The 25492-nt window shown below is 40.1% G+C and overlaps 1 protein-coding gene across 3 annotated transcripts in view; it reads right to left on the bottom strand.

Moving 5' to 3' along the window:
- The window catches only part of LOC128732907 (alpha-mannosidase 2), a 147908-nt gene that overhangs the window by 56256 nt on the left and 66160 nt on the right, over positions 1–25492 (bottom strand). The gene's annotated exons all lie outside the window — the stretch shown is intronic.

Genomic DNA, 25492 nt, shown 5'->3' with positions numbered 1-25492 from the left:
TGTTGGACGGATTTTAAAACGGTACGACGAATTTTAGCAATAAAGTCAGTTGTGTAATTTCAATAATATGCTTTAATAGTCGCTTTTCAGTTATTTCAAAGTTCACGGATCGCAACGTAAGTGTGTTTTAGTCAAGTCAGTACAAGAACTTTTGGAGTATTCACTAAATCCATCCAGCAAATGATGAAAATTAGAATGGCTTTCCTTATTACGACGGGAATTAGAAAAAGACCCTACTAGTAACTAGTTACATACTATTTCATCCAAAAATTATCAATCATGAGTACTACTTACTAATATTTACATGCTTATACGATTGTAGATTGTTGATTGAATAGCAATCATATACAAATAGCCCTACTGTGCCAAACTAACCTAAACATCAAAGCTAGTCTTTTTCTCGCAAGCTGCCAAACTAAGCAGCCTAGAGATGGGGCATCTGTACCAAGACAACAACATTGAATGCACTGGAAATAAATTTAATCCAATACTGAGGTCGGATTGTCGAGAAGGCACATACGTCATATTATATGCAAGCGAGCATTGATTGATTGAACAGTCGCTTACCGTTCGTATGTGCAAACAATTCCTCCCAGCTATACCTACCATCTGTTAGCTTTTCACGTGGGCAGACGGCTAGCTGAGGATATCAACAAATTTTCAATTTGGCATAATCCCAAAGAAACTGCGTATCTCCCTGTGAAAGGCAATAAGTTAACTTGATTGAGGCAGCAAGGGAAATCTGTTTTTCTCTTGGCCAAGCGGACGCAACTAGCTGCTAATGAAAATGCGATTTTCATCATGCCTGCCAAGAGCGGGGGATAACGCATACCCTACAGTCTTCACCGCTATGTTCAATTACAATTGTGGTGACGTCAATGATGTTTTCAAACATTACCTACTCAGCTAGTTCGGAGAGCGAAGGGTAAATTAGAACAAGCCGAAATCTAAATCAAAAGTGGGTTAAAATAGAATTGCACTAATTTGAATATATTGTTTAGTTTTTTCGTGTAACTAATTTTTCTTGAGGTCACAAAGCAAAGAGATGAATAAAAATGCAAGGGATGTGTCGTCTGCAGTTGAGGCTGTATAAAAGGATAAATGAAATAAGCGAGTCACGACCGCCCGGTAAGCGCAGAACAGATAATTATTCCCGGGGCGTTCACGTTTCACTTGAACCTTGCATGGTTATCCATTGGGAGGCACTATTTCAGTAGGACGTGTACAGTCATTAAGATTGCATTCTTCGAGTGACATTTGCTGCACGACTTGATGGAGATGAGTGCTTTTGAACTTATTGCTGCAGTGTTTTATGCAGAATAGAATGAAAGAAATTTAAAAGTATTTCAGACTGATTCGAGCATGTCAGATGAAACAGATTTCGTAAAATTTTTCTATTCAAAGGAAAGCCGTTACTGTGAATCGTATTGAGGTGACTTCGAAAATATGTACTATTAGTTAACACACTACTAACAATAGTGTAATTAGGAAAACTATTTAAAACGTTATGTTCATTTAGCTAAATCAGCAATATTGTAGACTATATATTTAGACTGTTTATTTCACATCATGCTGTGATTTATTATTTTGGAATGGATACAAAAAAAATTTCGACGATTTTCGAAAAAATATGTCTTGTTACTGGTTTAAGTCAGTTACTGGTGTTTTTTTTTTCCATGTGTGGACTCATTACTGCGACCAGTATAGTTAATCTATTGTAATATCGCCCGGGTGTTTGCTGTATGACCTGCACTGCATTTCTTTTTGCTATAATCGCTATGAGTGAGCGATATGCTTATTAAATTTATGCGTGCTTGTGTGTATTGGGGTTTACCCTTCCTTCAAAGCTTGATCTACTTTACCCACTTATTCCTCGCTGCCAGCACTATCCCATATTACAGCCGTCCCTGGCGAGGACTCATTCGTACCTCTGACCAGTACACTTAACTATAGGAGGGACATTTGCACTGTCAGGAGGCTTCAGTGGGTAAATATAGAATTCAACACGAAGGAAGGGTAAATTGGAGGGGCCTGAGAATAAACCCATGCTAAAGTCACTTTGACATCGAATGGCTTGATTCTACTAAGAGTTACTGGTGTTAAGTCAGACCGAACCAAGTGACAAAACTGTGATTTCGAGAAAAACGTATTCAAAGTTTGCTGCTCTGTATGGTTTATAGCTATCAATCTTTCGAAATCATCTCATAACTCTGGTTGTTTGCAATATTTATGCAGTCTGATTAGAATAAAATGTAGCTTAGAAATTTCTTGATCGTTTGTTGTCATTAACTCATTTTTTTTAATTTTTCGAGTTGGTCCGGTCTGATTTAACACCGACCAATTGATTAAAACTGCTCAGAATCTTCTTGAAATGTACAAGGTCAGATTTTAAGCAGTTTTATACCAAAAACTTGGAAGGAGGAATTCAACAATTTGGTTAAAAATGGCGTAAATAGTACGAATTTTCTGCTCAGAATAAGAATTTATAATGTACAGTAGTCTAAACTAAGTTTTAGGTGAATCCAACCAATTTAAAAATGAAAATGTTTAACAGTGTCGCAATACGTAACGTAAAAGACACAAAAAGATGCCATCGATGTTGTTGTGAATATCCTGTGCGACTGACTCACACGACATTTTCACGGGAAGTTGATAACTAAACTCGTGTCACTTCCTCTGTTGGCGTTACACGTTGTAGCAGGCAACTACCCAAATAATGTGTGAACAACAGTCATTACACATTTCAGTCTAAATAATTAATATGGTATAAATACCAGGTTGCCACATCCTACCCCTGCGTAAAATAAACCTTTCAATTTCATATTTCAGGACAACTATAAATTATTCATATTGTTGGTGCAGTCGTCAAGCTATTCTTGTTTATAATAAACAAAATTGAAATTCGTTAACTCTCACACATGACCCAAAACATAACGTGAAAATCATCATCGGAGATACAAATGCGCAGATTGGGATGGAGGAAATCTTCCGTCCTGTCATTGGAAGACATAGACATTCATCTGTCGACTAACGATAACGATCTGAGGCTCATGCATTTCGCCACGGCCAGAAGAATGGCCATCTGTAGCATCCACTTTCAATGTCTGAATATTCGGAAACACACCCGGAGGCATCTAAATCGTTCATGCCTTGATTGACGGTTGACACTTTTCGGATGTCATCGACACAGTTTTTACTGGGACCACTATCTTGTCGGACTCTTGACCACTGTTCACGTAAGGTTGTCGAACGTTCCAGCATCCAGCGGTTGACGGCAGATGGCGTGGCAGCAAAATACGCCAAAATGCTTGAACAACGAATCGCAGAACTGCAGGAAGAAAGGCAAGATATAAGTGAGCTGTAGAGGAACCTCCATGGTGCCATTGAAATGATTGCGAGAGAGGAGGTAGGCACGACGAGTGGAAGACAGCGTAACAGCTGGTTTGATGCCGAATGCCAGAGGAGAAGAATCAGGCCACGAGTCGCATGCTCACTGCGTCTACACGTCGGAACAGAGAAAGATATAGAGCTACGGAAAAAAGAAACTACCGTCTAAAATAACGCTAGCAGGAGGAGTACGAACTCGCTGGCGCAGAGGAGAGATTCGCCAACAACGACAAACGGAGTCTCTACAAAAAGGTGAGGTGCAGGAAATATGTCATGTCTGTGATGTACAATGCTAGGGTTGGTGGCTCCACTTTTTGGCCATCGCTCACAAATCATCAGAAACAGGATAAGATTTGTGAGCGATGGCCAAGCTGTGGAGCTACCGACAAAGGAAGAGGTAAGAAGGCAATGAGTGAGTTAAAAAACGGTAAGGCTGCTGGGAAGGCCGGTATCCCGGTTGAACTTCTAAAAGCGGGGAGCGAGCGGCTATACGAAGCAATCCACCGGATCATTGTCAGGAACTGGGAGAAAGAACAAATGCCGGAGGAGTGGTTGGATGGCCCCATTTGCCCTATTTTCAAAGAAGGACATCGACTCGAGTGCAAAAACTATCGAGGCATTACAATGCTCAATTCTGCCTATTAGGTATTTTCCCGTATCCTGTTATGTAGACTGAAACCGTTAGCCTGAAATCGGGTAGACTGAAACTGGTTTTCGTGAGGGTGGCTCCACTACGAATCAGATGTTTAGCCTGCATCAATTACTAGATAAGTTCTGTGGGTACAACTTGCAGAGTCATCATCTATTTGTGGACTTTAAAGCGGCGTACGATTCAGTCAATCGATATGAGTTTTCGACGAAACTAATTACACTTATTCGCGCGACGCTGGATGGGTCAAAATCATGCGTCAGAATAGCGGGGTAGACCTCAGTCGCTTTTGTGTGGTTGGATGGACTGAACCAAGGGAATGTACTCTCTAACCTACTACTCAACATTACCTTGGAAAGTGCAATACGAAGAGCAAACGTCGAAAGGAACAGGACTATCATCACGAAATCTCACATGGTTCTTGGTTTTGCGGATGACGTCGATACCATCGGAGTCAGCCGTAGAGCAGTGGAAGATGCCCTTAGGCCTTTAAAACGGGAAGCAGTGAGATTGGGACTTACCATTAACATCGCCAAACTCGTACAAAACTGACACTCTGCAGAACGCTAATCCTCCCAGTGGCCCTGAACGGACATGAATCGTGGACTCTAAAGGAGGTTGACTGACGAGTGCTTGGGGTTTATGAGCGTAAAATTCTGCGATCAATACTTGTTGGTAAAATGGAAAACGGAGTGTGGCGCAGACGCATGAACCACAAACTGCATCAAGAATATATATATGCTAATATAGTCAAGATATTACAGTGCGGTAGGTTTCGGTGGCTTAAGCACGTGGCAAAGAGCCAGGAAGAGTCTGTAGACTTCGCGGCACAACCTGCACTCGATGGTTGTGCGCCGTCAAGGACGACACACAGTCAGCTGGTGTTCGAGGGGATTGGAGAATGGTAGCCCAGGATCGACAGTACTGAAAGATCATAATTCATTTGGCGCCAACTAAGTAAGTAAGTAACTCTCATGTATATTTTGTAGTGAAATCGTTCTCCGTTTTGAAATGTGACGATCTCAAAAAGAAAATAATTTTGTCCTAAAATTTTTGTTAGGACGCACGCTTATTCGTCCCAGTATCTACCATGTCTCATCATTGATGTTGTGCATCTATGAACCTTACTTCCTTGAAGTCTATGACCATGATATTCTACCGATCTGATGCTTCAAAACATTGGCCTTAGACTCATCTGGACACAATCTTCATAAGCCTTTGGCTTTTCCCGACTCGACTCTGAATATGGTTTGGTCATGGACTTTTCCTCTCTCAATACTATTTGCGTGGGTCATAGACGATAGACTGTTGATGGCTCAACTTTAATATACATTGGCCATGAACGTTTCCCCTTTTAATTATAATATACGTTGGTCTTGGCCTTTCGCCGACTCAACCTTAATATACACCGGCCATGGGCTTTCCCCGGCTCAACCTTATCAATCTTAACCCTTGTTATTTTTTTATTAGTTCAATTCTCACAGTTTGCACCTTTGTGAATCTTATAGCTACATCTTCACGTTCAGAAATGTTCCAAATCTTCTGGCAAAACAACTGAAATGCGCACAAACTCTCCGTAATCGCGCCATGAAACATATTTCATTTTTCTTACCCCAACAACACCGAAGTTTCAATTTGGCACTAGATCGCTAATGTGATATTCCTTCTTCGAACATCCTGCATGACTGACTCATACTCCGTTTTCGCGGAGTGCTGTTAGCCAAGCTCGTGTCACTTTTTCTGTTGCCGTTACATCCCAAGTAACAATATAAATTTATTATACTCTTATGGCAGTTTTCATGACCAATTTTGGTCTTAAATGCCATCATAAGAGTGTAATTAAACCCAAATTGTTACCTGGGACGCTACCCAAGAATTGTGTGAACATCACATATTACACAGTAGGTACAGTGAAATCCTCTAGTATGGTACAGATATTTGGTTGCCAGCACAGTTATCAATTTTTTACTCGATTCACGTACATTAAAAAAATGTATTAGACAAGTGATAAGAAAAGGTGTAAAATATTTTGAAGTAACTAGTACATTTAAGTCATAACTGCTACTAGCTACTAGCACTAGCATGTAAAAAGTTTTTGTGAAATTTTTTGAAAAAGTTTTGAAAACTTTTATGACGTTGATAATATGAACGTAGGAAGGCGCATAGCTGCGCAAAGAGAAGAAGTTCTCTACAATAATAGGCTTTTAGGTACTGTTTCAAGATATGTCCTGCTTTTCATTTAGTACACTCTCAAAAACCATTCGTTTAAAAGGGGATACCAAAGCGTTTTTATTCTGGATGAATCACCCTAGGCATTCGTGATAATGCTTAATACATTGGCATAGGCTTTAGACGTATATGAAAATGCAAATGTGTTTGATTATGGCACTTATTTTCCCAATCGAACTTTCATGTGTAGAACTGTAATTCTAAACAAGCTCAAGCAAAACATAAATCAGTATGGACAGTTTTGTTTTCATATTACGACATGCAATCTAAAGTATTTTACCATTCATGACACAATACTAATGCAGGTTGAATACCTGGTAGACCAGGGAAGGTGAATAACTCTGTTCAGTTAAACATATGTGATTGTTTTTTCCGTGCCTTCCAGATAATACCTTTTTTACAACTCAGGCACAAGCACTAAACAAATCACAAAACACAATACACAAACATAACCTTTAACATTTTGACAGGCGAACCGATAGTAAAGTTTACTTGACTCAATTAGGATTTGATTTATTTTTCCCTTTTCACTTTATTTAGGATTGATTTCCGCACCCCACTGCAATCCACCTGGTGATTGGTTGTGGTACGGTCGTATAAATTGATAGGTAGGTATGCTTAGAGTCATGTGTAAGTTGGAAAATCGTGAAGAATTGTACAAGGCGAGGAAAATTGATAGTTTCCCTTCGCCTCCAATGCTGCATTTTGGTTTGGTGTAAACTCGTCCAAACGAATCGATGATGGTTTCACCGGCAGCAGAAAAACCATGTGCTGCAAACAGAAGCACAATCGAGTGAAAATCGATTTTTAATCGTAGGAAAGTTGTTTTAATTGAACTTCTATGGGAGAATGAGTCGGATCGCCATTTAGATTTGAATGGACACTTGATTTTCACGTTTTGAGATTTAAGTTCATTCAGTGGAAGAAGGTTTAAGAAGTGGAAGTTGAAATCCAAACAAATATATTCTATTTTCTGCAGATACTAGCGAACCTGGTGGTAGCGAGTCACTTTTTCCCACGAAAACGCACGAACGCGGCTGAATAACTACGCACGAACGCACACGAATGCATACGAATGAATATCTTGCGGATGTCCAACACGCAGAACAGTTGTTCTAATCCCCGTCATGATCTTTGTCCTCGTTCTAGCACTTTTTCCTCCCCTGGATTTCCCTAGTGACATTGCTTAGATCATTTTTCCAAGCTGTTTTTTTCTTGTCCATCTATTGCCATTCTTTGTCAAAAACAGCCATTTCTTATACTCCGGTGGTCTTCGCCTAGTGTTATAGTGCTCCTAACGGCCTCTCTGATAGTCGAGCGTATCCTAACCCAATTATCTATGAGGGTTAAAGCACCTCATCCACTATTCGCACGTAGTCGGGAAGGAGGCCTGCTTTGGCGTGTCTGATCACGATTGATAATTTCGTGCGCATGTTGCTACCAGATGGTGGGTATAATATATCTGAACATATGTTCAGAGGGGCTCCATAGCCGCAATGTTACTAAGTCTGCCTGGACAAGCGAGTGGTCGTGGGTTCCAATCTTAGTAGAATCAAACCATTCGATGTCAAGTGACTTTAGCATGGGTTTATTCTCAGTCCCCTCAACTACTCTTCCTTCATGCTGAATTCTATATCACCAACTGAAGACTCTTGACACTGCAAATATCCCTCCTATAGTTAAGTGTACTGGTCAGAGGAACAAAGGAGTCCTCACCAGGGACGATTATAGTATGGGACAGTATTGGCAGCAAGGAACGAATGGGTAAAGTAGATCAAACTTCGAAGGAAGGATGAAGACCATAATTATTGTCAGTAAACAAATATCCAGGAGTACACGCGTTCACTAGCAGAGGAGATAACAGTAGAATCAACGACGAATATCCCTGACATCATCTATGGAATACCATAAGAAGGTAGGAATATGAGTTGCTGAATAAGGGACAAAGATCCACGGTGGGGTCCTATTTTATACCTACAAGCTCACTTCAACGTGAAAAAGTTTATGGTAAAAATTTGGTTCCATCACTAGAAGATGAGTACAAATATTTAAGAAAATGTACAAACGGACTTTGCCTGAAATTCTGTTACTATTTTCAAATAGTTCAAGCAGAAGAAATGAGCCTGCACATCTTTCAGAACCTTGAAAGTACCATACACATTCAAAGTGTGTTCCTTAGGATCGTCCAATAATCCATCTTTTATGTGTCGCCTTATGAACAAGCTAGGCTTTATGCGCGAACGAGATAGCCTTCTTTCACAGATTGATTACTAGACATAGATATATTGGAATTTGTGAGCAGGGATGCCAGGTGATTTTTTGAAAAGTCTTCACGAATCAAGGAAAAATGTCTTCATTTGTCTTCCTTCGGCTTTCCGCCCATTTAAATTGCATGGTGAAGACATGTCTTCACATGTCTTCAAGTGAAGACATTTCACTTTTTGCAACAAAAATGTCTTCAAAATGAAGACATGTCTTCACTTCTGGCATCTCTGTTTGTGAGATAGTACGAGTGTCACCATAGTGTATTATTATTTTACGAGAAAAATTAGCGTTACCATCTTGACCATCTTGAGTAGACACATTTCAGGATGGACCATGGCTGGCTACGGGCCTGGATTAACTGACTATTTCTTTTATATTTCACGTTCACCTTTGTTCGAAAACTTTTGATATATGACTTGAGTAGTTAAAATACAACATATCAACGGAGATGGTCAATAGCATTGTAATGGAAAATTCCGGGTATTGTTTCCGAGTTTCAAACTAGCATACATCCATCTCATTTCGATGTCCATTGGCGTTATAGGGGACCGTCACTTTGCAACCTTGTTTACAGCATTTCTGTCATTGCTGGCTATGTCAGAGTAACCGGTACGTACATCAGCATCACCAGCAAAACCAGCCGTAAACATAAAACATAAATATACTTTCGGGTTTTGTTTTTGAAATTCTATAAACGGAAAATACATGGAAGTGCGTGCGTTCATGGTAAAGTAAAAATAACCAAAGCTGACCAATTCCCCTAACAGGACTATTGCATGCCAGAAAATAGCTGCCCAAACTTAACACGTTCAATTACAAGTTTGTTAATTTACGTATCATTTGCTTTTAAAAAACAGATTTGCCTTTGTTTACACCTAAATTCAGCACAACATCTAACACAATCGATCGAAATTGATTTATTTTAAACTCGAAAAAATACAATAAGGCCATTGACGTTATTTTTATCTGCGCCATTCATCGAGAAGCTACGTTTCGTTTGCTTCAGTAAAACTAGCCGATCACTGTTTACTGCTTGTATCTGAACAGTTTCTGTCTTGACACGGCCATTTCCCTTCCACTAGACTAGATTTCATTTACGTCATGAAAATCATTGAGACGCAGGACAGTTTCATGCTAAATGCGATGAGATGTAAACAGTCGACGTACATTACCCAGAGAGGCTGCAGCCGAGGATAGACGCGTACCGTTGGTAGGTAAGAAAATGTTCATCTTTCGAATGAGGACGAATGTCAAACAGCCGATAAGATATAAAATTTATTTTTTTGCGATTACTGGTATTTTGTGCAAATGCTATTATAAATAACATTCAAGTTGAATATTATATAGTTGATTCGATTAATTCGCAGTTGTTTCTCATAGTTGCCCCATAATCACGTTTCTATGATGACAGTCTGCGACCGATGTCGTCATTAACTTAGACGCAGATGTGGACGCCACAACTCAAAACACGGACACGAGAGCTAGCGTTTTGGGTGGGGAAATAATAACAAGCAAAAAATTGAGTGGAGCTTGAGTGGAAAGTGAACCGATCTTTCATTTATTTTTGAATCGACTTAAGGATTCCAATGAAAAGTGTTGTATTGGCAACGATATGTATGAATAGAAAACTTTGTCAATGCAATATGTACTTTTATTAATTTCGAAAGTAGTTTTATTCTTATTTTTAAATAATGCATCTCATAAACCGTATCCATTGTATGTATGATGTGACTTTTGATTAACCATTCCCATTGGTTGTATGAGGATCGTTATTAGATTTATGATTTGCTAAAATATTTTAGACCAAAAACATACCAATAAATATGCAGATCAATTTAATGGTAAAACAAAACAAAGCCCAACAATCGTTTCTAAACTCTCTCAAGTCCGCTATTGGGTTCGAACAGCACGTATAGCATACAGTATGAAAAAGTAACAAAAAAAAGTTGTTAGCAGCCGCAAACCTATCCTGGAGAGAAAGGCATCGGGACTGAAGTTTCAGTTCAGCACGACACATATCATCATGAATTTTCGTTGTTTTTCAATCTAGAAAAACGTGATGTTGCAAACGAATAGGGGTTTAAGTTGTGCAAAAAAATACGCAGTTTTATGCCGGTTAAACTGTAAGTATCGCGTGGGTCCGCGATTCATACCTCTAGTCGGGTACCTCATAGCTTGCTCCTGTAGAATAAATTGTACCGGTGGAGAAAGTACCGTGCAATAGGTAGCAAATAGGAATTGACGGATGAAGTGCTTTCTTTGCTATGCATTTCATCGTTAGCATATAGGAGAAGGATAACAGTAGGGATCGTGTAGATAATAGTAGGGTACGCGCACGTGCGATAAGGAATTTCTATATTGTTGTTGCTGTCGGCTGGTTTAATGCTTTAGAAATTGATTGACTGACGTGGAATAGGTTATTTATTGTGTTTCACTATGGCAGTAGAGGTATTAAATGCAAACAGTTATCAAAGGTTGCAAACAAATTATCTAGATATTATAATAACATTACGTCTTTAAGACTTTTAGTCCAAATCCAACTGAAGAGATTTAATTTCTTCTTTTGATTCTCTTTATAGATGAGTGTTAGTACTGTGAGTAAATAACTATGGACTATGGATCTTAAGCCATTTTTTGATTTGTTTTGTTTTTTTGCTTCTCTAAATTTTTTATTAAGTCGAGGTTGAAACCGGAAACACAATGAATATGGATTACCTACGAATGGGCGAAACACAAATGGTCGAATCACGAATGGCCGAAACACAAAAGGCCGAAATAACAAATGGCATAATATATCTAATGGCTGAATCACTAATGGCCGAATCACAAAAGGCCGAAACACGAATGGCCAAGCGCCATATTTGGCCGAAAATATTCGTGGCCTTCAACCTGCACAAAGGTTGGGTACATGCTGTCCTTACTCGCTGTCGGTCGTTCGGACTTTATTAAGGATAATCCCTATTAGTCAGTAAACCTAGAAATATGCATGCACCTAAATAGAAGTGGTTTCTGCAGGGGGGCTACCCCCCGCAGTGGCCGGCGCTTCCGACGCGGGTCACCGGCACACACTCGCCCTGAATCATCTAGGAAACATTTGTTATTGATACGGTAAATAGGTCTCGCACTTTATAATAAACGTAACTCATTTGAAAGAACTTTCAATCATTTATACTCTATAGTAAATAGTTGTGTTGCTTATTGTGTTTTTTGTTTGATTATAGTTATAAGTTAACTGCTTGCCAATTCATGTTTTTTATTGAATAGTTTTTAGGCATTCCGAAAAAAATCGGCCTTTCATGATTCGGCCTTTCGTGATTCGGCCATTCATGATTCGGCCTTCTGTGACTGTTGTTGAAATTCGGCCATTCGTAATTCGGCCATTCGGCACCAGCCCATAAATATGTGTATCTTGACGAATCCGAATCAACGAATTGAGCGATATCAGAGTGTAAGCGTAGATATACATATGTGTATGTTTGTATACATGTGTGTGACATAAATCAGTGCAAGTTTGTTGTAAACGACTGAAGCGATTTTCTTGCTATTTGATTCATCTGTAACAATACAATTCAGTCGATATTTTCAGCGTGCAGAAGCCGAGAGTGTATTTGAACACCCAAATTTGCCGTTTCCCTGGTGCGCACAAATAACTCACTTACTCGCTTATTCCAGGGGGCTGATATGACGTCACATTTTCGTTGCTCACATGAAAAAGGCGGCAAACGCAAAGCGATCTCACAAAACGAATTTAACTAACCATTTTCACAGTTACATGTATTTCGCATCAATTGCCTGCCTAACATTAGCCATGTGATGCTAAAACCTTGGCTAAAATCAAACTAAAACTAAAAAAATTTAACAATTTACACATCCGACTCGGTTGTCAGCTTGAGCCCATCTATGAAGCTGTCAGCTTGGGTCCGTTCTATGTTGGCTACGTTTTTTTTGTACAGGTTGGTATTGGAAGTGTCATTCCCGTGGCTTATCCACTACTAGCTGTAACCCGTGTGCGTCGCTTCGCGTCTAATTGAAAGCAAATTGGAGGCATCCTTCGTAATTTTCTATAATTTCGATGAAAACACATTTTTTTCATGTGATAATCTAGATTTAATATACGGAGATAACCGGAGCCTGATCAAATGAAAATAACAAATTTAGAACAAGATGAGTTCTAAATAACAAGTTTTTTATAACAAAATCTCCTTTGCGTTTTGTTATAAGCTTGGTCTCGTTAGTAGTAAAAATAACAAAAATTGTAACAAAATCCACTCTAGGCATATCATAATTCTATCAAACTAAGATATAATTTGATCAAGTTTATTTCAAGATGAGTTACAAAAACCAGCATTCTGCCCTGCTTTATAACCAAAATGTAACAAACCGTGTTTTAAGTAGCAGAACGAGATAGATTCTAGGTAAAACATTTTCTGTGTCGCAAGTTTTGCTATTGCTATTGCTATTAGAAATATCAACTGGAGCTACAATTCAGTAATATTTTTGTTAGAATCATTTGATCGGGAATGTATGACCAAAACACCTAAATGTACCTCTAACGCGATGTAACTCTATGAGATGCAACTACGTTACTGATGTAATCTGGAATAATTTCAGGGTGTCGACTCAAATCAAAAAATAAAATTCCCTGACTTTCCCTGATTTTCCCTGATGTTTCAAATATTTTTCCCTGACCCTCAAAACTCGAATATCAAGCTTATTTGGGCGATTTTTGGCTTAAGTTTTTAACCCTTTAGCATGGCTTATGCGAGCTACTGAAACTACTAACTAAAGCTAGATTTCTTCATGATTTAAGAACATGTATCAAAGATTCTTAACCTATTTCTTACCAGCGTTTCGAAAACGCCCTTTTCTATCGAGTCTAGGGACAGTTATGTTTGAGGTATCAACTTGAATCCAAAGAAACAAAGATTGAGAAATAATCTAATCGACCTGTTTTTGCACAAAGCTTAGATGTTACATACAACAAAATTACAGCCGTGTAAACATAACAAATCTTGCTAATTTTCAGTCAGCTCAAACTAGTAACTTTGCCGCTGGAAGGTGGACACATGTCTGCGATTTTTCAGTTAAACTAAAACAAAACTTTCCTGGAAGTTTCAGCTTGTTATCTTTGCTGCAAAAAGTATGGGGTTAAAGAGATGATTCTCAAAGATTGGTACAAAAATGTGCGTTTTGCTGGCTTCGAGGTACGGCAAAACTTTAGCTAGATATATTGTTAGAAAATGTCCAAATGGCAAATATTTTAACCCTCAATGGTGGACAGTATACGAAGTTAAGACTAAAGCTGTGTGTCATGATTTCGGATTGCAACTATCGAGACTTGAGAGCAACATTGACTCGAAGGTAGTTCGGTGGCCGGCCGTTCGGTCTGATGACCGTATATGGGTGTTGAGAATTAAGGCAAATTCTTCAACTACAGCTTAATCAACGTATTGTGTTGTATAGTCACCAACAAATCATAAATTCGATGATACTAGGGACGAATTGAACCGCCCAGTTAGCTTCGAGGTACGATACTGATCTAACAGCCAGTCTCGGCTAGCCGGTTTTTGTTAGATAGAATCAGTAGGATGGTTGCACTGACCCCGTAATTTTCCTGTACTCTAACAGCCGGCTGCGAAGTCTATCGATAAAGAAGGATAATGTCTAGTGACGGTTAATGCTCAAGACTTTGCTTTGCTTTGCTAGGGACGAATTCTATGACAGGTTCGAAAGGATTTATGGGGTGTGCACGACTTGAAAATTCAAGACTCTAGCTCCCAGATTGATCCTGTTTAACGGTCAATACTTTTTGGAAGTCACAATATACAGTCTTTTCTTAGCGACTTTGACCACTATCTCGTCGTAAAATCCACGCAAGGTTATCGAAATCGGCGAAGGCTCGCACTGAGAGGATGTTGCATTTCAACATCTAGCGGTTTACGGCATATGACGTTGCAGTAGAGTAGACCAGAAAGCTTGATCAACGAATCGCAGAACAGTATGACGAAAAGGAATAAGACGTAAGTAGGCTATGGAGGATCCGCTATGGCGCCAACAACTACGAGGGAAGTGATAGGCACGACGTGGGGAAGACAATCACCCTTATTCTGCGAGTCACGTGACTCAATACGTGTAACAGCTTGTTTGATGTCGAATGCCAGAAAACGACAGATGAGAAGAACCAGGCCAAGAGTCGCATGCTCACTGCGGATCACGTCAGAACAGAGAAACATGTAAGCTTTCTGCGTATTACTTAACCAGCTGAACCAGTCCCGAAGGTTGCCAACTCGCATAAACGCAAATTCTATAGAACGTTAATTGTTCGTTAAGGGTTACCTTAACGGACATGAATCATGAACACTGAAGGAAGATGATCAATGCTTGGGGCTTCTGAGTGTAAAATTCTGCAATTGGTGAAAACGCTGTAGATCGCGTGTAAATAACAGTCTGTATCCCGCTTTGTGCTCTTGATGTCTGCACCGTGAAGTGCGTGAGGCCTGCCGATTTCGAGCACTACAGCGAGTAAAGTCTGACAATTTTACGGCGCAAAACAAATAAAAAATTTACGGCAAACTGAAAGATAATCGAATCGCCACTAGACATGTAACAAGTTTTAATTCAACCGATCAATCTGCGTATATTTTACACGAAAATTGATTTGATTCCAAAGTTGATCAACAATATTGCCGGGTAAACAAAATTTCCCTGATAGAATTTCGAAATTCCCTGATATTCCCTGATTTCCCTGATCCAAAAATGAATTCCCTGATATTCCCTGATTTTCCAGGTTTTTCCAGGAAATCGACACCCTGAATTTGTTTGAGTCTTCACTTGAGTCTTCGCTTACATTAGTATATATTTGCCACTGCCAATTGTCAGGTCTGTACAGATGGCACATTGGCATTAATCTCAGCTTTGTACAAACACGCAGGAACGAGCTGCAAATCTTACCATCAAAATAAGGTGTGTTATCAGGGACCTGGTTTCGGGTACAGACAAGGCCCTTATATAAGAGATGTGAAAATTTTTGAATTTTCCATGTTATTTCGTATAAAACTCCATTGTTCATGAAACTTGATCAGTGAAGTGATGAGTAACGCCATTCGTTCGCATTGGATAAGACATGCCGCGATCCATGTTCCGCCAAGGATCCGCCCGTAGAAGCGTGGAAAGCTAATTCCTTTCAGAGTAAGTAATTACTTTAGTCTGTATATAAAAAGTGCAAATTTCAAGAGCATGGGTCGGATTAGCATAACGACACACTATCACGGAAATTTAGATTTAAAACAGAGAGAGGTACAGAGAGACTAGAGCTACGGAAAGAGAACCCATCGTCTATAAAAAAGCAAGTGCGAGGAGCACTTGCTCGTCGGCGCAGAAAAGCGCTACGCCAGTAACGACACACGGAGTTTCTGCAAAACGGTGAGATGCAGAAATTTTGCCATGCCTGTGATATGCAATGATAGTGGCAACCTGCTTACCGTACAAAACGGCTTCTATTCTGCAGACTGAGACCGTTAGCGGAGTCCTTCGTCGGCAAGTACCAAGCTGGTTTTCGTGAGGGTAGTTCCACGACGGATCAGATGTTTACCCTGCCTCAGTTACTAGACAAGTTCCGGGAGTACAACTTGCAGACACATCATCTGTTTGTGGACTTTAAGGTCGCGTACGATTCAGTCAAAGTAAATATGCTGTGGCAGATACTGCTAGAGCATGGTTTTTCGACGAAACTTGTTACGCTGATTCGTGTTACGTAAAATTCTGCGATCCATACCTGGTGGTAAAATGGAAAATGAAGCGTGGCGCAGTTGCATGATTCATGAGCTGTACCAAGTATTCAAATATGCTGATACAGTGAAGGTAGTACAATGTGGCAAACTGCGGTGGGCTGGGCACGTGACCAGAATGCTCGACGAAAGTGTAGCCAAAACTATTTTTAGCAGAGAACCAGGAAGAGGCCGTCGACTCCGAGGCTGACCCCGCACCCGATGGGTGGGCGCAGTCGAAGACGATGTACGTTCAACTGGTGTTCGTGGGGATTGGAGAACGGCAGTCCAGGACCGACAGTACTGGAGGACCATAATTCGTTCGACACAGGATCGGAAACGAACCGTTCCCACTAAAGTAGAGTGAGTAAGTATCACGGAAAATGCATTAACAGCCATATTTCATTCACATACTGGAACCGATTTCTAGCCGATTGGTGCAAATAAGTGTATTGAAAAATTTCTTATTTTGTAGAAGTTATGGCCGTTTGAATTTTGTCAAAATTTTGCCTTTCCCAATCAATCCAAAAATTGACATTTTCGTTCAGTATCATTGTGGTTAGTTAAAGCTTCAAGTAAAATTCCTCAAACATTAAAAACAGCAAGTACATACTTATTTATTTATTTATTTACTATTTGATGGGGCTTTCAACCGTCGGTTGGTTCGCCCCAGAGTACATACTTATTCTTGTCACATCTCGGCGAGAACAAGTAAAATTCTTTTTGCGTGTATTTTTCAAGTAATCGGAGCGTCCGAAACCAAACGCACTTATCGAACCGTTCAAATTAAAAGACTATTTTTGAATGCCGGTACAATTTCCCAGGGAAGAGCCAAACCAAGCATGAAAAAAGTGCCCCAACAATAAAGACGACGCCGAAATTGCAAGAAAAACATCAAAGAAAACCGTGGTGCATGAGGCTATCTGATTTAGCTGTCAATTTGTGCGATGCAACAAGAATACTTGCACTAACACGTGTCTAATTTGTCCAATTAGAATCATAGCTGGCATCCTCATCTCGGTAAACGTTTTAAAGTGTTTGTCTACATTGGTTGTTTGTACCTACACGATAAATGTCTGGTTCAAATGGATCATCACCATCCTTCCTTTGTCCATCGTGTGACGCACCAGCGTAGATTCCTGGTGAAGCCGCAACATCGATGTGAGTAAGCATTTAGCAAATTCCGCTGCCGTCTTCGGTTTGTCATTTGGTGCAATTCGGTGCAATTTGCTTTCAAGGTGGTTAGGTTTTTTCGATTTCGTTCGTACTGATTCGTCAGTGCTTCCAGTTAATATACTAACTATTATGGCTTTGAAAAATGTGATCAATATTGTGTATCCAGCACTAAATCGGACTTCCGAAAAAACGGCAAACGATTTTTCTTCCGTACCGTACATTAAACCTAGTGCCGGAAGTAGTGCGCTGTATAGCACGTCTCATTTTCTATGCAGCGCACTATTTTCGACACGAGATTTAATGTTCGATACGGAAGAATAATCGTTTGCCGTTTTTTCGGAAGCCCAATTTAGTGTTGGTGACACAATACAAAATTCGTTTTTTTAGGCTGTTTCATTGACAAAACTCAAAAGTCTTCTTCAAATGTTAACCCGCAAAACAAACAAAAATCATTCCAATTCGTTGTTTAGCTCTCGAGGAAAAGGTAGTGTAGGTAGTTGAAGCGTTCTGCAGAAGGAGCGACCATCGATAGGTGACACGCCGTAAATAGGCAATTCGTTTGCGTTTGGTTTGTGTCTTCGCTTTAAGCTGTGTTGCCTCGAAAATGTACAGCATGTATGCACATATAGGGTAAGGAGGGGTAAAAGTGCGATTAGACGATTTATCGGTACAGATTCCGAGTGAATAGGCTACATTGGCATAGATGGGTGACTACTTTGACAGCTTGAATCTAACGTGAACTTTGAATGTTTACGAAGCATAGTTGCTGAGTGATGTGCAAATGTTATTTTAGGGCGGTTTTGAAGTAATTTTTCATTATACGGCAAATACGATATCAACAGGAGGATATTACTAATTGAAAATTTGTAGCAGCGTTTAACATCACTCACATATCTGTTTTGAAAATACGGTGAAAAGAATTTACAAAATATATTTCGCTTTTCCACAATTTAAGCAAACCCCGTCAAGCGCCTAGCGGGGTAAAAGTGCGATTCACGGACGGGGCAAAAGTGCGATTCATGGACGAGGCAAAAATGTATAGCTAATTACATACAGCTTTAGGCACTATATTACATACTAGAAATGGAAGATCTGCAGAAAACTGCGTGCTCTACAGATGTTGGCCGAAGGAAAACAACGTTTTTCTGCTGATGAAACAAAAAAAAACAAACGTTTGGAAAAGTTTCGATCTGACAGGGGCTGCAATACACCAGCGCAAAATGGGAAAGGGGCAAATTGAGAATATTCGTTACCGAAACATAACGCAGATTGAAGATAATATGGTTTTGTTAGCTACTGCTGTGCTAATTTCATGGATTCGAGCTTCGCAATTTTGTTCCGCGGTAATCACACTTTTCTCCCGCTAGTGGGGTAAAAGTGCGAATTGGCACTTGATCAGAAGAATGAAAAATTTATTTTGCATAACACTATTATTTCAGACGATTTATAGTTGAATGTGAAGGCATTGAGTTACTGTATCATTATAAAATATATTTTGTTGTTGTCGTTCTTTATATCTCAAGAAAATTGATGACAACTTCAAACATCGCACTTATGCCCCGCCCTACTCTATATCTCTCTTCACGCGCACGACGCTGCCTGGTGACGGCCATAAAATACTTAAGTGTTACCTGTCGCTTTTCGCTCCGTCTGTAGAGCGCTCAAATGTTTTGCTATTTTGTTATCAGACAACAGATACGATCAGATTCTGTTACAAGCTGACTAGCTGATTTGCTGATTTTTGAGACAAATTGTGTGCTACAATTTTCTGAAATTCAGTCAACTAAATCCAACTCTAAAACATTGTAAATAGTGGCACAAAATTGTTTCCTAAATTATGCCTTTTAGACACAGATCCTTCTACGTTCAGGTTCTTCAATTATTACTTAATTTTAATAATTACGTTTCCGGTACTAGTTTGTTTTCATATATTATCCTTCGAGTAAACTCGCGCAGTGTCTGCAAAAACATTTCAGGGTATTTCGGGAAGCAGTTGAGTTGCCGAGCAATCGAATTTAATTGCCACCATACTAGCAACATTGTCCAATATAAGTAGCTTTCAAATTCACATGCGCTGCAATCAGTAGCGATATGAGATTGCAAGACAAGTGAATAAATTTCCCAAGAAACATTTAAAATTACAAAGAGGACAGCTAAAATGCAGAGACAACAACGAAAGGGACTGGAGTCACCACTTGAGAGCTTGGCTGGCCGTAACAGAGACATTTCCTGCAGGAAATAAAAACGAGGGTCTCATTCCTCGATTTGAAGGATGCAAAAAATTGCAAACATTTCTTTTGTCTTGTTTTAATTGAGGCTGACTGATCGGAACGTTAGCTTCGATTGAGAGCGACAACTGAAGGACTTCAACGATGAAAGCTAAATATTTATCAAATCGAATTGAACCACTTGAATCGTCTGTTTGAGAAACCCCCACAAGCGCCATTTAACATGAGTCGATTTTCATGACTTATTGACAGTTTTGAATCGTCCAGGATTCCTACATGTCCTTTCAAAATTTAGCTCCACGAACGCCTTTTAATTATTGTTGAAAATATTTCGCGAAAATCAGTTTTCTGTTGTTTTTCAACGATTGTGTCGAATACACAACGATTCACCTGAAGTTGATATTATGTAATTCTTTACATGAAATACATAGCGAGGACGATTTGTTGATCTCTAAACAAAGCTTGTTGAGTGAAGAATAAAACGACTCTCCTTGTCATAATACTGATTGAGAAAACCTTCAGTACCAGAAGATACCAATGCAATTTATTTATCACTAAACTATAATGAACCCTCTTGATCTAGAGATAACTTCTGTGCACACAAATCATAGAGGTCCTTTTTCGAGTTGTCTATCAAGTAATGGGAGTCTATCTACATTCGATCTATCCTTGCAGACTACTGCCACCGCTAGTTTACCATAACAATATTGCACACTGCTTCGCGCTGAGCTGGATAGCATAAAGCCTCAGTAGTCCAATCGGGCACTTGCGACAGAAGTCTTCTCCCACATTTGAATTCTTCATCAGTAGCACTCTATCGAGATGGAAATTTTAATCCTCCAATATTATTCATCGCTAACTTTTGCAATTCTAACGGGTTCGTTTGAATTTCTGAGCAGGACTGGAAATAATCTCTTGAGCTTGAAATGTAAAGCACCGTTTTCGATTGGGTAAACTGCTAACTGCAGGGACTGAAATTTAAACGTTAACTATTTTTACCGCACGAAACGGGTAGATTGCAAATGTTTTTTTGCTTTGTGTATACAGAAATGTAAGTACATTCAGTTGGTTATGTGTTAATATCTTAAATAATATAAATTTATGCAATAAGCTGTTAATTGATCCTTGAAGTTTTATTTTCATTGCCTAGGCTTATTAGTACTGTGAATTATTTATACCTGGCTTTAAAATCATTTTAGAACTTACGTGTTACTTTATAAGGGCGGCATACAGCGATAAAAAATGCCAGTGGCACGAAAAAAATCAAGATTTTGAACGGTAATAACTCAGTCAATTCGGAACTGTTTTTGTATACTAATTGCACACGAATTGGAACATGGAATAAACTAACCCTTGCCCAGCAGGGCAAGCTGGCTCAACTTGCAAGGGAAGCTGGCCACCTGAAGCTTGAAATCCTGGGGCTGAGCGATGTCCGCTGGCCGGGCATTGGCGAACACAAGACATCATCCGGGCAAGTCTTGCTCTAGTCTGGCACACGAGGTGAAAATGCTACTTTAGAAAGAGGAGTTGAATCCCTACTGAGCCCAGGGGATCATGCGGCCCTGATGAAGTGGGAATCGATAAACGAAAGAATAATCGTTGCCAGATTCAGAGCACGGATTAGTAACCTTACGGCAATCTAGTGTTATGTACCCACAGATGCTGCCGACCTGCAGGAGAAAGCGAGTTTCTACAGCTAGCTAAACAGCGTGGTCCACTTGGGTGACGACTTTGGTTAAAACAACGCGGACCTTAAACGCGTTATGGGACGCCATGGACTTGTAGAGATAAGTGAAAACGGGAAGTTATTTACAGAATTTTGTGCTAATAATAACATGGTCGTTGGTGGATCGCTCTTTACCCATAAATTAGCACATAAAGTCACGTGGGTTTCCCGCGACGGCCTAATAGAAAACCAAATTGACCATATCTGCATTAGCCGAAAATGGCGAAGGAGCATTCTCAATGTACGCAGCAAACGTAGTGCTGATATTGCATGCGACTATCACCTTGTTATGGATTAGATACCGCTACGCCGCTACGACGTCCGCCGATTGGAGAATCCTGAGGTGAAAAGGGCCTTTGTCGAACAACTCGAATCCCGAGCCTCAAGAACGGACCGGCATCAAGAACGCCTTCATCACGACTGCATTGAGCGAGCGCGAACCAGATCGGCAAAGACAGCTGCCCGTCAACGATACGCCGAACTGCAGAGGGCTGTTAAACGAGCTTGGAGGCGGGACGAGAGAGCCTGGACTAGCTCCCTAGCCGAACCAGGGAAAATCGTTGCCGCCAATGGTGATATCCGTTTGTTGTACGATAGTTCACCCCACCTTGTTGTTGCCAGGATAAATACAATGATGCCGCTAAAGGACAGAGCTGGTCAGCTACTGACTGACCGCAGTGAACAGTTTAAGCGATGGACTGAACATTTTGAACAACTCTTCCAAGTTTCAAATTGCAGAGACCAACAAAACCAGCAGCGTATGATGCCAATAGTTCGTCGAATTAATCGCATCAACTCGGAGGCGCCATCACTGGATGAAATTGTAGCAGCCATCAAGAGTATGAAATCCAATAGAGCACCAGGGATAGACTGTATTTCAGCCGAGATGCTCAAAGCTGACCCATCTTTGTCAGCCCAGATAATGCATTAGCTTTTCAGCAATATGGTATTGGTCCCTAAAAAAGGAGACCTAACTGAATGCGGTAACTGGCGTGGCATTACGTTGCTCTGTATTACTCTCAAAGTACTCTGTAAGCTAATCCTCTTCTCTCTCTACTCTTCGGCGGCAGCAAGCTGGATTCCGTGCTGGCCGATCATGTGTAGTCCATATCACAACGCTTCCTATTATATTGGAGCAGATCAACGAATTCCAGGACTTTCTTCTCCTGGTGTTTATTGACTTGGAAAAGGAATTCGACCGTCTCAACCACTAAAACATCTGGGACGCACTTAAGCGTAGAGGAGCACCAGATTAGCTAGTCCATCTCATCGAGGCTCAGTACGAGGCGTTCTCGTGCATGGTTTTACACAACGGCGTCTTGTCCGACCCTATAAGGGTTACTGCTGGCGTGAGACAGGGTTGCATGTTATCACCGCTTCTGTTTCTCATCATTATGGATGAGATATTAGTTGGAGCAATTGACAGTAGACCAAATCGAGGATTGCCTTGGAATCCTCTGACAATTGAGCAGCTAAATGACCTCGACCTAACCGACGACATTGTCTTGCTCGCACAACGCCGAAACGATATGCAGAGCAAGTTAAGTGACCTCTCCGAGAGCTTCCTGGCAGCAGGTCTAACAGTTAAGGTAGCAAAAACAAAGTCTATGGTAGTGAACACTGACAATCCCACTAACTTCACAGTAGCGGGACAACAAGTTGAGCAGGTAGACGCAGGTGGTACCAAGACTGATATAGCCACACGGATCAGGAAGGCCAAGGGCGCCTTTGCAGGTCTGCGAAACATTTGGCGCTCAAACCAGATCACTCTACATACGAAAACACGAATTTTAAATTCGAACGTTAAATCCGTACTGCTGTATGCCTGAGAAACGTGGTGCGTTTCAGCGGAGACAACGCAAAAACTGCAGGTATTTATTAACCGGTGCCTGCGATATATTATTTGTGCCTGGTGGCCTGACCACTGGATATCCAATGAGAAGCTCTATCGTCGATGTCATCAACCGCTGATAGCAACAGAAAGTCGTGAACGTAGGTGGAAGTGGATCGGTCACACCTTGAGGAATGGAGTGAACGAGATCTGTAGAGAAGCACTCGACTGGTATCCGCCAAGACAGCGTAGAAGAGGCAGACCCAGAGGCTCCTGGCGACGCAGCTTAGCCAACGATATCTAGGCTGTAGACGAGAACCTGTACTGGTGACAGCTAAAAGCTATGGCGGGTAGCCATCAACAGTGGAGATCTTTGATCATCCCTTTGTTCTGCCGGACCGACAGACATGGACACATAAGTAAGTAAGTGTCCACATATTGGGCCGTATGAATAAAACAATTTGCTTTGCTTTTCTCGCGTAAATCTTATGGGAGTGTTTGACGAATGCGAATCAGTGTTGTAAGAGATAACCCAGAACAGTTATTTATTTCTTTCGGTTTAACCGTAGTTGTAAGCAAGCTCCTTAAGTAAACCAACTTCGTCAACTGCATACCTGTTTCAAACCAGTTACTTAGTTACTAAGCTACTTACTAAGTTGACTAGTGGTACACGTCATGCAAAATAGTCAATTACTGGAACTACAAACTCTAAGAAATTGATAAAAATGATATACAGAATATAGACATTTAGTATATTTGGGTCAGTCCCGGTGTATTGGTTAGCATTCACGCCTCTCACGCCGAGGACCTGGATTCAAATCACAACCCCGCAAAAGTCACGAATAACCTGGAAGTGTTAAAGGGACTATAATCTTACAAAAAAAATTGGGATATTTCAACTTAACTTCATTTAACAAATGTGTAGATGTTTTGGGACATTTATTACAATTATCAATTTGCGTAACAAACTGCTGAACATTTTCAAAATGTCAAGCATTTCTAGTCCTACGTGAAGCCTTTGTTCGTTCCCCTAGGCACAGACCTCCATACATTTTTTTTTCGAATCTCCACCCTCCTTCCTTCAGTTGTCTAACATCAGAAGACTAAAACCTTTATAAAATATTTGTAATGGCCTTATTTATATATACATGGTACTTGCTAACGCAATAATTTTGTTTTTTATTTTATGAAGAATAAATTAGCTCTACTAGGGTAGGACACCTATTTTAAGCAGTTTAAGCAGATCACTGGTTATTTTACCTTACTATAATCGATGGATTGACTAAGTGGACTTTAAATATGATTTGCAACGCCATTATTAAGCTAAACTTCTGATTTTTTATGTCAAACATTGAGGCACTGGAACTAATTTTATTCAGCCCGAACGTATTTTAATCACGAAGGTGCTTTCTAAAGCAGTATTGAGTTTTATAAACTTGTCCCAAATGATCACTATTATTACTTTGCGATCATGACGTCAAATGACACAAGCGCTCACATGTCTACACTGAGAAAACTTTTCAAATAGTTTCTATGTCTCACACACATAGATTTTTGCAATGTGCCCAATAAATGAAGTTTAGGTGCCAAACAGATATCTTTTATGTGTACGCGGAAAATTTGCCCATACTATAATCCTATGGGTATAGTTTTCATGTGTACTTCTGGCGGATTTTTTATATGTGGCGCACACTCTTAAGGGGGACCCTACTCTGCAAAATCGGAAAAATCGAATTTCATTTTTTTTTACATTTTCGAGAGGTTTATACCTTCAGAAATGTCACGCCAAAAGGATTTTTTGATATATGATCTCGTTAGAAAGTTATGGCAAAAACTGTGAGGTCACCTCAAAGGAAGTGCATCGCTGCACGAAACTTTGAACGCGTTTTTCTCGAAACCATGCTAGCGAAACTAGCGCTACGTGTATCTCAGAATCTAGTGGTCCGATTTGGCTGAAATTTTTTTTCAACATGTAAAAATGAATTATATAAATTGTTACGTAGCCGTTTTTTGATATCTCAATTTTCCAATTTTTTATAAGCTCGTAATTGGCGATTTTTGATGAACAAATACTTTTTTTTTGAAAAATTACCGCCTTTTTAGTAATTTTCGAATTTTCGAAAACTCCTACGTAACAATTTGGGTATTTACCTGAAGCTTCAAAATCAGCCATGAAATCCGTTTTCCGATACTTCGTTGGTTCCCGGTACGTACCGCCAGTAAGGAACTATTTTC

This window comes from Sabethes cyaneus, chromosome 1 (genome assembly GCF_943734655.1).
Source record: "Sabethes cyaneus chromosome 1, idSabCyanKW18_F2, whole genome shotgun sequence".
In the NCBI taxonomy this organism is placed as follows: domain Eukaryota; kingdom Metazoa; phylum Arthropoda; class Insecta; order Diptera; family Culicidae; genus Sabethes; species Sabethes cyaneus.
This window is presented reverse-complemented; position numbering and strand designations above follow the sequence as displayed.